General features: G+C 46.1%; 1 protein-coding gene across 1 annotated transcript in view; it reads left to right on the plus strand.

Annotated features, from left to right (window-relative positions):
- The first annotated feature begins 5,793 nt into the window (after window positions 1–5,793).
- Window positions 5,794–14,498, plus strand: part of scn5lab (sodium channel, voltage gated, type V-like, alpha b) — a 524,522-nt gene continuing 515,817 nt past the window's right edge. Inside the window, exon 1 of the mRNA XM_085987471.1 lies at window positions 5,794–6,142. The gene's annotated coding sequence lies outside the window, so the exon portion shown is untranslated. The remainder of the gene's footprint in view (window positions 6,143–14,498) is intronic.

Below are 14,498 nucleotides of genomic sequence, written 5' to 3' on the forward strand. Positions count from 1 at the left end.
TAGCCCAAGTGGCAATTACCGGCATTACGCACACCTGGGGCTCTTAAAGGCACATACACCATAATTGCTCTTAAAGGCACATACACCACAATTCCTCCCCTTCTAGCTAACTAGTACATCATATTTTAAATAATTATTAATTACATGTTATATGCAAAATAATATACATTGCTGTATTAATTAATTATAAGTTAGTCTCTCAGGAGGCTTCCTGACTCGGTCCGGATAACGCCTCGGGGGTGTAGTAGTTTCTGGTGGTGTAGTAGGTTCTTCTGGCAAGGCTGATTCGGCTTGAAGGCCAGTGTCGGGTTCATCGGGCTCCAGTATCACCGGATCGGAGGTAGATATGGGTATCTCTACTTCATCGTTAGATGTATAGAGTGGTGGTGTAGGTTGTCCCTTTTCGGATGACTTGATGATTTGGTCAGCATGGCGCCTTATTATGCTGTCTCCGATGTCCACGGTATACATCAGTGGTCCTAATCGTGTGCAGGTAGTTCCAGGCTGCCATTTCTTGGTACGGTAGTCCCGGGCCAAAACCGGTTGGCCTATCTGGAAGGCCCTAGTTGGCCTTTCATTCATGCCCTGAAACTGCCGGTTCTCCACGTCCCTTCGGATGTTGGGCTTGACCAAATCCAGCCGGCATCTTAGGTTTCTATTGTAGAACATCATGGCGGGAGTTTGGTTAGTAACCATATGCGTTGCATTCCTATATGCAAATAAGAAGTTATCCACCTTGTGCTGAAGTTTTATGTCTTCATTACCCATGGCCTTGATGGCCTTCTTGAAGGTCTGGACAAACCTTTCAGCCAATCCATTGGTGGCGGGATGGTATGGGGCGGACGTGTAGTGCTTTACCCCATTGTTCTTTAAGAACTTTCTGAATTCTTCGGACACAAATTGCGGTCCATTATCAGAACATATCTGTTCCGGCAGCCCATTCCTGGCAAATATGGTTCTTAATACTGTGATGGTCTTTTCCGTGGTGGTGGAGGACATCTTTATTACCTCCGGCCACTTGGAGTGTGCATCAACTGCGATTAAGAACATTGAGTCCATAAATGGACCAGCAAAGTCGATGTGCACCCTTTGCCAGGGAGATGAGGGCCACTCCCATGGATGTAGAGGGGCCTGTGGCGGAGCATTTTGGACCTTCTGGCATCCTAGGCAGCTCTTGGTCATGTCTTCGATGTCTCCATCGATACCTGGCCACCATACAAACGCCCTAGCTAGGTTCTTCATTTTCACTCCACCCAGATGCCCCTCGTGAAGCTCCTTTAGCACTTTATCCTGGAGTTTGGGTGGAATCACCACTCTGGATCCACACATCAAGGTTCCTCGGCACACTGACAGCTGTTCTCTTCTTTGCGAGAATGCTGGCAACAGTGGTTCGCCATGTGCTGGCCATCCCTTCACTGTTAAATCATAGACCCGTGAGAGAGTAGGGTCATTTCTTGTCTCCCTTTCAATGGCAGAATTTGTCACCGGTAGACATTCCACTATGGTAGAGTGAAATATCTCTACTGGGTCTACTGTAGGTGCCTCTTCTATCGTTGGCAACGGTAGGCATGATAAACCGTCAGCATTCCCATGCTGTTTTGACCCTTTGTATTCAATGTTGTATTGGTGTGCCCCTAGAAAAAGGGACCACCTCTGTAGTCTTTGTGCCGTCATAATGGGGACACCTTTTTTAGGGTTGAATATGGAGATGAGGGGTTGATGGTCAGTCAGCAAGGTAAATTTTTGTCCGTGTAGGTAATGGTTGAATTTCTTCACTCCCCATACCAGGCTGAGTGCTTCCCTGTCTATCTGGGCATAGTTACGCTCAGCTGAGTTCAATGAGCGTGACACAAAAGCTATCGGCCATTCCGAGCCATCAGGGAGTCTATGGGACAATACCGCTCCTATGCCGTAAGGGGATGCATCGCACGCCAGTCTGATTGGTAGTGATAAATGTTGGTTGAGGGATAAATATTGTCCAGGGAAGCAAGGAGAACTCTCCTATTCCTCTTCGAAGTAGTGCCGTGGAATCTTTTCCATCCGCCTGAGAGGGGCCTCGGTTTAACGTCTCATCTGAAAGACGGCACCCCCGACAGTGCAGCACGCCCTCAGTGTTGCACTGGGAGTGTCAGCCGAGATTATGCGTTCAAGTCCCTGGAGTGGGGCACAAAGCCAAGGATTACATATATGACCACACAACTCAACTTTGAGTAACAGAACTCGCCTTATGGTGACTGTAGAACTACTGCAGCATGTGGTGAGGTTTCAGCCTAAGTGCGCGCTTTACAGTAAAAGGCTCACGTAACATCCCTATCATATTAACTGAATCATCTGGTTAATCACATCACAACCGGGAAAATGTCCCAGATGACAGATAGAGGGAGCTCTTGACTAACATGTTTGCATGGTGTAGCGATAAACAAGGTGGGGGTGGAGGGTGGGGGGGAACTGTACAAATTGAATTCAGTACTGGTGCAGATTGTTAGACTGGGATATTAAATAAAAAACATGAACTGCACATCAGGCAGTAAATCTTCAGCTGGGATTTAATCACGTCCCCATAAAGTACTGTGCAGTTTATTTTCGCCCCTTTTAATACAGTCTGAAGGGGCACAAAACGATTTTACTGCCAAGTGTCACCTTATTAAATAAATGAATGCTCTTTAACTTAAACTCAGAAGGGAAGGAACAGTAAGTGCACTTTTGTCAGTGTTAATGTTCTGCGGGAGGGCTCTTTATTCCATAGAAATCACAATGAGGAAAACTCAGCAATGTTAGAGTTGAGTTGGAGACATATATCGACAAGTGAAAAATAAAAATTATTTTTATATCAAAGGACAAACACCCAAATGGACCTTGTTTTCCTGGAGTGCCTGGGCTATTTGAATTCCACTCCCCCCACCCCTCACCCTCTTCTCTCTCTCTCCCTAGTTTGCTCCTTTCCTGAGTTTCAGCTGTGGCTCACTCTTGCCTCTGAGTCAGAAGGTTGTGGGATCAAGCCCCACTCCCGGGACTTGAGCACAAAAATCCAGGCTGACACTCCAGTGTGGTACTGAGGGAGTGCTGCACTGTCGGAGGTGCCGTCTTTCAGGTGAGATGTTAAACTGAGGGCCCGTCTGCTCTCTCAGGTGGACATAAAAGATCCCATGGCACTATTTCGAAGAAGAGCACGGGAGTTCTCCCTGGTGTCCCAGCCAATAATAACAGATTATCTGGTCATTATCACATTGCTGTTTGTGGGACCTTGCTGTGTGCCGATTGGCTGCTGAGTTTCCTACATTACAATAGTAATTACACTTCAAAAGTACTTAATTAGCTGTAAACCTCTTTGGGATATCCTGAGGTTGTGAAAGGGGCTATATAAATGCAAGTCTTTCTCCTTAATTTAACTCCCTGTACTATTTCAAACCCACATCACTGATTTGTTATGAAGGGGCAGGTTACATTATATTACCAGATAGGATGCAAACTGCTCTTATTTCCCTCTCGTTTTGATGGGGGGGAGGGGAAATGTTTGATTGTATTTTTATGGGACATTTGAGTCCCCTGTAGTAAATATTATGAAAGTAATCGCCTTTTATTAAAACAATACAACTGGCAATCCACATCAGGCCAATCAGTTTACAAGGGGATGAAAGGATAGGCTGGGTACAGATATGGGAACTTTTACCAGGAGCTTTGTTTCTGGATATTAGAAGCACGTGCGATAAAAGAGGGGTCACTTGTGACTCACTTCATCCGCTGAAGCGGTTATCTGTCTGTCTGTCTGTCTGTCTCTCTATCTATCTATCTATCTATCTCTCTATCATTCTATCATTCTATCTATCGTTCTATCTATCTATCATTCTATTATCTATCTCTATATATCCATCTATCTCTGTCTATCTATCTATCTCTATATCTATCTATATATCTATCTCTGTCTCTTTCTATCTTTCTCTCTCTCTATCTATCTATCTCTCTATCTATCTATTTATCTCTCTCTATCTCCTTATCTCTCTCTCTCTATCTATCTGCCTCTATCTATTTATCTATCTCTCTCTCTCTATCTATCTGCCTCTATCTATTTATCTATCTCTCTCTCTCTATCTATCTGCCTCTATCTATTTATCTATCTCTCTCTCTCTCTATCTATCTGCCTCTATCTATTTATCTCTCTCTCTCTCTCTATCTAGCCCTCTATCTATCTCTCTATCTATCATAGTGTCATAGAGTCATAACGGCACAGAAGGAGGCCATTCGGCCCATTGAGTCCGTGCCGGCTCTCTGTAGAGCAATCCAGTCAGTCCCATTCCCCCGCTCTATCCCCGTAGCCCTGCAAGTTTATTTCCCTCAAGTGCCTATCCAGTCTCCCCTTGAAAACATTGAGTGTCTCCACTTCCACCACGTCCGTCGGCAGCGAGTTCCAGGTCCTCACCACTCGCTGCGTAAAAAAGTTTTCCCTCACATCCCCCCTGTATCTCTTGTCTAAAACCTTAAATCTGTGTCCCCTAGTCCTTGTACCATCAACTAGTGGGAACAGCCTTTCCACGTCTAGCCTATCCAAACCCTTCATAATCTTGTACACCTCTATCAAATCACCCCTCAACCTCCTTTGCTCTAATGAAAACAAGTCCAGCTTCTCCAACCTGTCCTTGTAGCTAAGATCCCCCATCCCCAGAACCATTCTGGTAAATCTCCTCTGCACCCTCTCAAGGGCCTTCACATCCTTCCTAAAGTGTGGTAACCAGAACTGGATGCAATACTCCAGTTGTGGTCTAACCAGCGCTTTATAAAGATTCAGCATAACTTCTCTACTTTTGTACTCAATACCTCTATTTATGAAACCCAAGATCTTACATGCTTTGGTAACCACTCCCTTAATATGTCCTGCCACCTTCAGGGACCTATGCACATTAACTCCCAGGTCCCTCTGTCCCTGCACACTCTTTAAAACTGTGCCATTAAGTGTATATTGCCTCTCCCTGTTCCTTCTGCCAAAATGCATCACCTCGTACTTCTCTGTATTAAATTCCATCTGCCACTTGTCTGCCCATTCTGCTAGCCTTTCTATGTCCTGTTGCCGTCGATTGGTATTATCCTCACTGTTTGCCACACCCCCAAGTTTGATGTCATCTGCAAATTTAGATATTCTGCTTTGTATTCCAATATCCAGGTCATTTATATATATCAAAAAAAGCAGTAGCCCCAGCACTGACCCTTGGGAAACACCACTTTCTCTCTATCTATCTCTCTATCTATCGGTCTCTATCTATTTATCTATCTCTATCTCGCTATCTATCTGACTATCTCTCTATCTCTCTGTCTCTATCTCTCTGTCTCTATCTTTCTATCTCTCTCTATCTCTCTCGCTGTCTCTCTCTTTCTCTCTGTCTCTATCTCTCTATCTTTCTCTGTCTCTCTATCTCTATCTCTCTCTGTATCTATCTCTTTCTCTATCTGTCTCTCTCTCTATCTATCTCTGTCTCTATCTCTCTCTCTGTCTCTCTCTCTCTATCTCTGCTGACCACATTTGTCCAGTTGTCGGACGATCCGAGCGCTGAGCCCGGACCGCTTTCACAAACAGCCCCTCGGAGTTTCAAAAAGGCAAAAATCGGTACTTTTGAATTGTTGTGTTGGGTGTTGAGGGGGGGGGGCGGCAATAAATCAATCCTTCCCCCCCCCCTTGCCCGAGGCTCTTGGCAGGCAGAGGATGGCAATAGCTGGCAGTGCAAGGACTGGGAGGACCCATTGAAGGCAACGCCTCTGTGAGCCGAGCCGAGCCGAGCCTTGCATGTGTCACAGTCCATCAAACGCGCCGCTTCACATCCCACAGCATCTTCCTACCAACAGCAGCCCGCTGCTCGGAGGCTTAACTTTTATTTTCCCAACAACAACAACAAAATAAGAAGAAGGAAGGAACGATTGAAATATTTCAACACCAGAGCTGGACCAGAACGGTGTGGTGTTTGCGTGAGAGAAAGAAAACTTAGATTTAAAAGAGAAAAGAAATACTCAAAGATGGAAGGAGTTGAGTTGTTCAACGGGAGACCCTGAGGCAGGCATGGTGACAGCAGTGGATTTACTGGCACATGTGAGGAGTTTTACTGCACACCTTCTGTTTGTTTGGGATCCAGTGCCTTGAATCAGGGAAACTTGACGTGTAAGTGACCCAGTTGTTTGTTGTCTCGTCCCTGTTTGCTGTTGTTTTAAATGCTGAGGACCCCCCACCCCCTCTCCACCTCTACCAGCCCAGTCCAAATCTGAAGGGTTTGTTCAGATTCAAGCTCGCTTGCACAGTGTACTTTTTGTTGTTGTTGAAACCCGAAAGTGTTTAATGTCACAGAAATAGAACAAACGCAGCGATGCAAAGGGAAAGAGTCTTTGAACAAACTGAAAAGAACCTGTCTGTGTTTTTGGTGCTTTGGTTAAAAAATATATATATCAGGGCTGGGTTTGGGCTATTTGTTTACCAATGTAGCCAAGACAGTGGGAGCTGTGATGTCATCTCTGTGGCCTCTGGGGGAGTGTACGAGCCCCCCCTTGGCATGGTACCACTTTTTGCATCTCCTACTGCAGACCGCGTCGACTGTACCCCATGGAATGATACAGCACAGAAGGAGGCTGTTCTGCCCATCGAGCCTATGCTGGCTCTTTGAAAGAGCTGTCCAATTAGTCCCACTCATCCCGCTCTTTCCCCATAGCCCCGCAAATTCTTCCTTTGCAAGTAAACATCCCTTTTTGAAAGTTACTGTTGAATCTGCTCCCACCCGCCCTTGCGGGCAGTGCAGTGCGTTCCAGATCGTAACAACTCGCTGCGTTCAAAAATAAACTCATCTCCCCTCTGGTTCTTTTGCCAATTACCTTAAATCTGTGTCCTCTGGTTACCCACCCTCCAGCCAGTGGAAACAGTTTCTCTTTATTTACTCTATCAAAAGTGCCCATGTTTTACAATGCTGCTATCACAGTTACCCAGAGTTAAAAGATAAAAGGTAATTGAAAAATATTAAATTACAATCCCAGCACAGAAAGATTTTAATAAAAGTTAAAACAGTGGAAGCTTTTGGACCCTCAGATACGACAAAGAACTGGAGACCCTGGAGCTACCCAAATGCCAGTATACTGATTAAATCACCGCACACATCTAAGGCATATGATGCATGGTATATAAAGTAGCTTCTTCATTGATGTAATTCTCATTTGTGTCGATGTGCATTCCCAGTAACATTAGTTCAGAATTGGGTAAATTGACAGGACATATCATCATGTATTATGCAGTTGGTTCCTCCTGGTGTTGTTTTTTTTAAATGCTGTATCGCACCAGAACCCCATGTGGCAATCCTCCCTGTATAAGCACCTGCTTTCCCTTAACGTTAAGTTTATCGAGTGTCGCGGAAATCCAAATGGACCTGCCCCGACCACTTCTAAAATGTGGCTTTGTACTTTGGGACGGAGTTATACTGCAGCTGGCGAGTCGTCCCGGTGCCCAGAGACTTACCTACCGGAGGGGCTGGCGCAAAGCTCCGCTTTAGAAGGGGCACAGGAGTCGGGTCAGCCTCGACGCACGCCCGAAACCGCTCGGCGCCAGCTTGAGCATAGCACTGTAGCCGAGCTGTGAGGCATTAAAGGGAATGGGCAGTTATGCGGAAGAATGGGGATAAAAATAAACGAAAGGGCATGTACGAGCACCACTGGGGATAAGTGTAAGGTTGGGCGTGTTAGAGGTTGTTTATGTGTCTGGTATCAGGTGGGTGCCAATAGATGTGTTCAGCCCCCCTGGCTAAATCTGCTGCTGCTTAATTTCAATATTTATAGAAAAAAAATCCGATTTAATTCTCTTTAGACCATTCAAAAAAAATACCTGTCTGACAGACAATTGTGGAAAAATAAATAAATATACTGTTTTAATTGGAGCGCATCCCGTTTAAAAATAAAACAAAGTGATGACGGCTTCTCGAGCAATTAGCAAAGGTTTCGAAAAAAAATCCCCACAAATGACATAGCTATGATGGGAACGGTGGGGATGGGTGGTGTTCTGCTCTTGAGTTCCCTGCGAATCAGAGCACCTCGGTGGGAAGAGACACATCGAGCCTGCAACGCGTGCCTGGAAACCCAGATTAGCAATTCCCCTCAACATATTAAAGCATGAGACGCAAGCGCCAAACCTCACCCTGCGACGGGGATTGAGTGCAATAACTCACCAAATCCCCAAAGACTTGTTGCCACCTTATGCAATATTTCAGACCAATGGCACGCTGAAGGGCACGGTGAGAGATAAAAGTACCAAAAAAATTTAAAACTGTCCAATAAATCAGTATCTGCTTGTCGACCAGGTGCTTAGAAAGTGGCTGATAAAATGATCCCGGAATATGATCGGGAGTGGCTCTGACGGCATGCAGGCTGTGTGCACTCCATGGTGGACAGAGCTGATACTGATTTAAAGGGCCCAGCAGTCACCGCCAACTGTTATGTGGGTTTTAAACGTGTGTTGGATAAATAGCTTTATCTCCTCATTCTTAACCATTTTACCAGGTGAGGTGGGGGGCAAGAGACAGACAGATGCACACACACTTTATCTGTCCAAGGTACTGAAACCGGCAAAAAGACAGGGAGAGAAAGGGGTGGGAGGGGTCGGGGGGGTTGGGGGCGGTGGGGGAGGCGGGATACAGCAACACGCACAACACCCAACACAATGGTGAGTTGCTGTTTCCCAGTGGAAAGATTCTCTTCTAGGAGATCGCATTCTGTTTGAAGCCGCTGCCTACTGGTACAGTGTAATGTGATAGTGATTTCAGATGAGACGTTAAACCGAGGCTCCGTGTACCCTCGCAGGTGGGTGTAAAAGATCCCACGCCACTATTTCAAAGAAGAGCAGGGGCGTTCTCCCCTGGTGTCCTGACCAATATTTATCCCTCAATCAACATCGCTAAAACAGATCATCTGGTCATTATCACATTGTTTTTTTTGTGGGATCTTGCTGTGCGCAAATTGGCTGCCACGTTTCTTGCATTACTTCATTGGCTGTAAAGCACTTTGGGACGTCCTGAGGTCATGAAAGGTGCTTTAAAGGGGGTGCAAGAACAAAGAAACCTGGGGATGTTGGTGCACAAATCCCTGAAGGTGGCAGGACAGTATATCAATGATTTGGTCTTGAATGTAATAATAATTCAACTTTATTGTCATTGCACAAGTACATGAACAACGAAATGTGATCTTGCAAGCTCCCATGAGTCCAGTACAAATAATATTAACATTAAACATAAATAGCACCGTCTTGGGAGAAGCAAAGCCGCTGCGTCTGTGCGCGCCGCCATTCCATTTCCACCATTCCTCCTGTCCGACAATCTTCAGCCCAACGCCCGGGCCTGCTCACCAGCCGCCACTCCCGGGGCTCCTTCCGTGACTTTCTCACCAACCGCCCCTCCTCGGGGCTCGTTCCGTGACCTTCTGCACTTGGTCTTACCCTGATGGTCACCCCTCCAGGTACTAACCAGGTCTAGGCTCTGCTTAGCTTCCAAGCCTTAGCCAGTGACCCTGTCTCTAGTCCCAGGAACAGGAAGTATGATTAAGAAGTTTGCAGATGATACAAAAATTGGCCGTGTGGTTGATAATGAAGAAGAAAGCTGCAGACTGCAGGAAGATATCAATGGACTGGTCAGGTGGGCAGAACAATGGCAAATGGAATTCAATCCGGAGAAGTGTCAGGTAATGCATTTGGGGACGGCTAACAAGGCAAAGGAAATACACAATAAATGGTAGGACACTGAGAAGTGCAGAGGATCAGAGGGACCTTGGAGTGCATGTCCACAGATCCCTGAAGGTAGCAGGACTGGTAGATAAGGTGGTTAAGAAGGCATATGAGATACTTGCCTTTATTAGCCGAGGCATAGAATATAAGAGCAGGGAGGTTATGCTTGAACTGTATAAAACACTACAGGAAACTTTGTGCTATCCGGCACCGACGGGACCGAGCTGTTGCCGTTCCCTCAAAACTGCCGGACAAACCAGTGTTAATGTTGAAGCATACGGTTCAGCTCCGTATCTGGCAACAAACACTGTTGCTTAGCAACAGCTTCTAAACAGTCAGCCGTACCTTGGAAGCGTCTCTGTCGCTTAGCAACTGCTTCAGAGAGACTTTGCAGAGCCTGACTGTTGGAAAAAAAAGCCACGAGAAGAAAAAAAACCTAACAAAACGGCTCCTGATTTTTGCCGGTGGCTCGAGCTTGCCGGACATTTAGCCTCCGGATAACACAAAGTTTCCTGTAGTTAGGCTGCAGCTAGGGCATGCAGTTCTGGTCACCACATTACAGGAAGGATGTGATTGCACTAGAGAGGGTGCAGAGGAGATTTACGAGAATGTTGCCTGGGCTGGGGAATTTTAGCAATGAGGAAAAATTGGATAGGCTGGGGTTGTTTTCTTTGGAACAGAGGAGGCTGAGGGGAGACCTAATTGAGGTGTATAAAATTATGAGGGGCCTAGATAGAGTGGACGGGAAAGACCTATTTCCCTTAGCAGAAGGGTCAATAACCAGGGGGCATAGATTTAAAGTAATTGGTCGGAGGTTTAAAGGGGATTTGAGGAGAAATGTTTTCACCCAGAGGGTGGTGGGGTCTGGAACTCACTGCCTGAAAGGGTGGTCGAGGCAGAGACCCTCATCACATTAAAAACTACTTGGAAATGCACTTGAAGTGCTGTAACCTACAAGGCTACGGACCAAGCGCTGGAAAGTGGGATTAGGGTGGATAGCTCTTTGTCGGCCGGCACGGACACGATGGGCCAAATGGCCTCCTTCTGTGCTGTAAATGTCTATGATTCTATGATTGACAGGTTAACAAAGCAGTTAGTAAAGCATTTGGGATCCTGGGCTTTATAAATAGTGGCATAGAAATCAAAAGCCAGGAAGTTATGCTAAACCTGTATAAAACACTGCTTCGGCCCCAGATCGAGTACTGTGTCCAATTCTGGGCACCACACTTTAGGAAGGATGTGAAGGCTTTGGAGAAGGTTACAGAAGAGATTTACTAGAATGGTTCCAGGGATGAGGGAATACAGTTACATTGATAGACTGGAGAAGATGGGGTTGTTCTCCTTGGAGCAGAGAAGGCTCAGAGGAGATTTGATAGAGGTGTTTAAAATCATGAAGGGTTTAAATAGAGTGAATAAAGAGAAACTGTTTCCAATGGCTGAAGGTTCAATAACCAGAGGCCACAGAGTTAAGCTCATTGGCAAAAGAACCAGAGGCGACATGAAGAAAAGATTTTTTATGCAACGAGTGGTTAGGATTTGGACTGCACTGCCCGATAGGGTGGTGGACACAGATTCAGTAGTAGGAATTGGATAAATACTTGAAGGAGAAAAAATTGCAGGGCTATGAGTAAAGAGTGGGGGAATGGGACTAACTGGATTGCTCTTCGAAAGAACCGGCGCAGACTCAATGGGCCGAATGGCCTCCTTCTGTGTTGTACTGTTCCATGATTCTATGATTCTATATTAATTCTTTCTTTCTGTACTCTGTGAAATTAATAGCGCTGCAGGCACTTGTTACAACAAGTTTGTGTTATTGAGCATTCGAGTCTTAGGGTTCTTGTACATGGCAGGTTGGGTGTCACCCTGTCGACACTGCCTGGGTGAAAGGTGAATCCTACTGCCTTAGGAGAGAAAGTATTTGCCGAGCTCCTCTCATAGTGGTTTAATTCTGAAGATCCAATACCTCTATATTGCCACCTCCCCCCCACCCCGCACCCTCCCGCCACCTCGCTCCCCCCGCCTTCGCCGCCCTCCCCCCTACCCCTCCCCTGGACACTTTCACATCTGGTTTGACACAGCAGTGGATTTACTCCCCATACTGTGTTAAACAGGCACAGCGTAAGAGTCCCTCTTCCAAGGAGCCTCACTCCACTTTGCTCCGGAGTCAGTTTGGCCCCAGCCTTTGGATTTACCCTGCAATGTTATGGTTGATATAAAGTGGACGCCTTTTCACACTGATGGCAACAACAAACTCTATTTATATAGCGCCTTTAATGTAGCAAAACGTCCCAAGGTGCTTCACAGGAGCCATTATCAAACAAAGTTTGACACCGAGCCACATAAGGAGATATTAGGACAGGTGTCCAAAAGCTTGGTCAAAGAGGGAGGTTTTAAGGAGCGTCTTAAAGGAGGAGGGAGAGGTAGAGATGGAGAGGTTTCGGCAGGGAATTCCAGAGCTTCGGGCCCAGGCAGCTGAAGGCACGGCCACCAATGGTGAGAGTGTAAACATAGCCTTAAGTAGCAGCAGGTGAACTTGTCATTTATTCATTAATTTCACAAAACTGACCTTTTCAGGAATGATCAAAATATTTTGAAAACAGTGTTGTATTTTTAAATGTATCGCACTGAAAGCTTGCTGGAATATCCCTCCATTCCTGTCAGAAGAACTGGGCCATTCTGAAGAAATGGACTTGTGAGCCAGATAGAATGACCAATGCAACTCATCAAAACGGCCGTACAAGCCCTAAAGCTGAGAACTGGCTGATTCTCCGCGGGAGTTTCAGATGGGCTGCATTACTCCCCTTCCTTTCTGGCAGCGATGGTCCACAGTTGAATTCCAGCGCGAACTGGCGAGAAGAACAGGCTGATCCCTTGTATTGCTGGATGGTGCTTTGTTGCCAGGCCATTGTTCTGTTCATCCATTGAAAAGAAAGATAACTGCGCACTCATGTAAAGCTTGGAAGAGTTAAACCACAGCGTACACCTTGGGATGTTTTGATAAGCTAAAGGCGCTATCTAAATGCATGTTGTTGTTGTTGTATTATAACCACCATCCCTGAATAACCTGAACAAGTCACCTTGGCCTCAATGACTTTTGGCTTTGCATCACTGCCTGCTTATCAACTGCAGGTCACCTCTTTATGGGTTCGAGATAGAATCTCTCAACCGATTTTTAAAAGTCATTTTTTTTAATGTTCAAAGATTTGGGTGGCAGGAATAACGGCTGGTGGTTGCTATGCTACGATAACAACAACTTGCATTGATAAAGTGCCTTTAACGTCGTCTAAATTTCCTTCGGCACTTCACAGGAGAGCTATCAGTCAAAACTTGACACCCAGCCGCATAAGGCGATATTAGGACAGGGCTTGGTCAAAGAGGTAGGTTCTAAGGAGCGTCTTAAAGGAGGAGGGAGAGGCAGCGAGGCGGAGAGGTTTAGGGGAGGGAATTCCAGCGCTTCGGGCCATGGGCAGCTGAAGGCTCGGCCCCCCCAATGGTGGAGCGATGAAAAACGGGAATGCACAAGAGGCTAGAATTGGATGTGGAACATGTTTAGATATAAAAGAAAAAAGACTTGCATTTATACGGCGCCGTTCACGACCACCGGACATCCCAAAGTGCTTTACAGCCAATGGAGTACTTTTGAAGTGGAGTCACTGTTGTGATGTGGGAAACGCGGCAGCCAATTTGCGCACAGCAAGCTCCCACAAACAGCAATCTGATAATGACCAGATAATCTGTTTTTGTTATGTTGGTTGAGGGATAAATATGGGCCAGGACACCGGGGATAACTCCCCTGCTCTTCTTCGAAATACAGTAATCCCTCCCCAACCGCGGGGGATACATCCCTGAAAACCCCCGTGGTTAGTGAAACCGCGCTTGGCAAATACAGAATAAATGTTCAAATAACACAATAAAAAAGAATATAAAAGCAATAAAATCATGTTACTTACCTTAATCCTAAATTTAAAACCGCGTATACGCAAAATTCACTGCCGCGGTTGGCAAAAGTTGTCACAGAGAGGAAACCGTGTATACTTGAAATCCGCGTAGGGCAAAACCGCGGTTGGGGCGGGATTCCTGTAGTGCCATGGGATCTTTTACATCAACCTGAGAGAGCAGACGGGGCCTCGGTTTAACGTCTCATTCTTGCTGCAGTTGTACAGGGCCTTGGTGAGACCACACCTTGAGTATTGTGTGCAGTTTTGGTCACCTTATCTGAGGAAGGATGTTCTTGCCATGGAAGGAGTTCAGCGAAGATTCACCAGACTGATACCTGGGATGGCAGGAATGGCGTATGAGGAGAGATTGGGTCGATTGGGCTTGTACTCGCTGGAGTTTAGAAGAATGAGAGGGGATCTCATTGAAACTTATAAAATTCTAACAGGACTGGACAGACTAGATGCAGGTAGGATGTTCCCGATGGTCGGGGAGTCATGATCAGCCATGATCTTATTGAATGACCTACTCCTGCTCCTATCTTCTATGTTTCTATGAAAGACGGCACCTCCGATAGTGCAGCACTCCCTCAGCACTGACACAGGAGTGTCAGCCTAGCTTTATGTGCTCAAGTCCCATGGAGTGGGATTGAACCCACGACCTTCTAATGCAAAAGCGAGTGTGCTACCTCACTGAGCCACTGCTGACATAAGAACTGTCGCTGTCGTTTTTTGATACTTGCGCATGGACCACTCCACATGCTCGCAAAGTACAGGGAGATGTTTGATCCTAGGGTTCTGGAGGGTCTCTGGCCCAGTATTGGAAGTTTCATAGA

Source organism: Somniosus microcephalus, chromosome 5 (genome assembly GCF_052327205.1).
Source record: "Somniosus microcephalus isolate GS21.2 chromosome 5, FLI_Smic_1.0, whole genome shotgun sequence".
Taxonomy (NCBI): domain Eukaryota; kingdom Metazoa; phylum Chordata; class Chondrichthyes; order Squaliformes; family Somniosidae; genus Somniosus; species Somniosus microcephalus.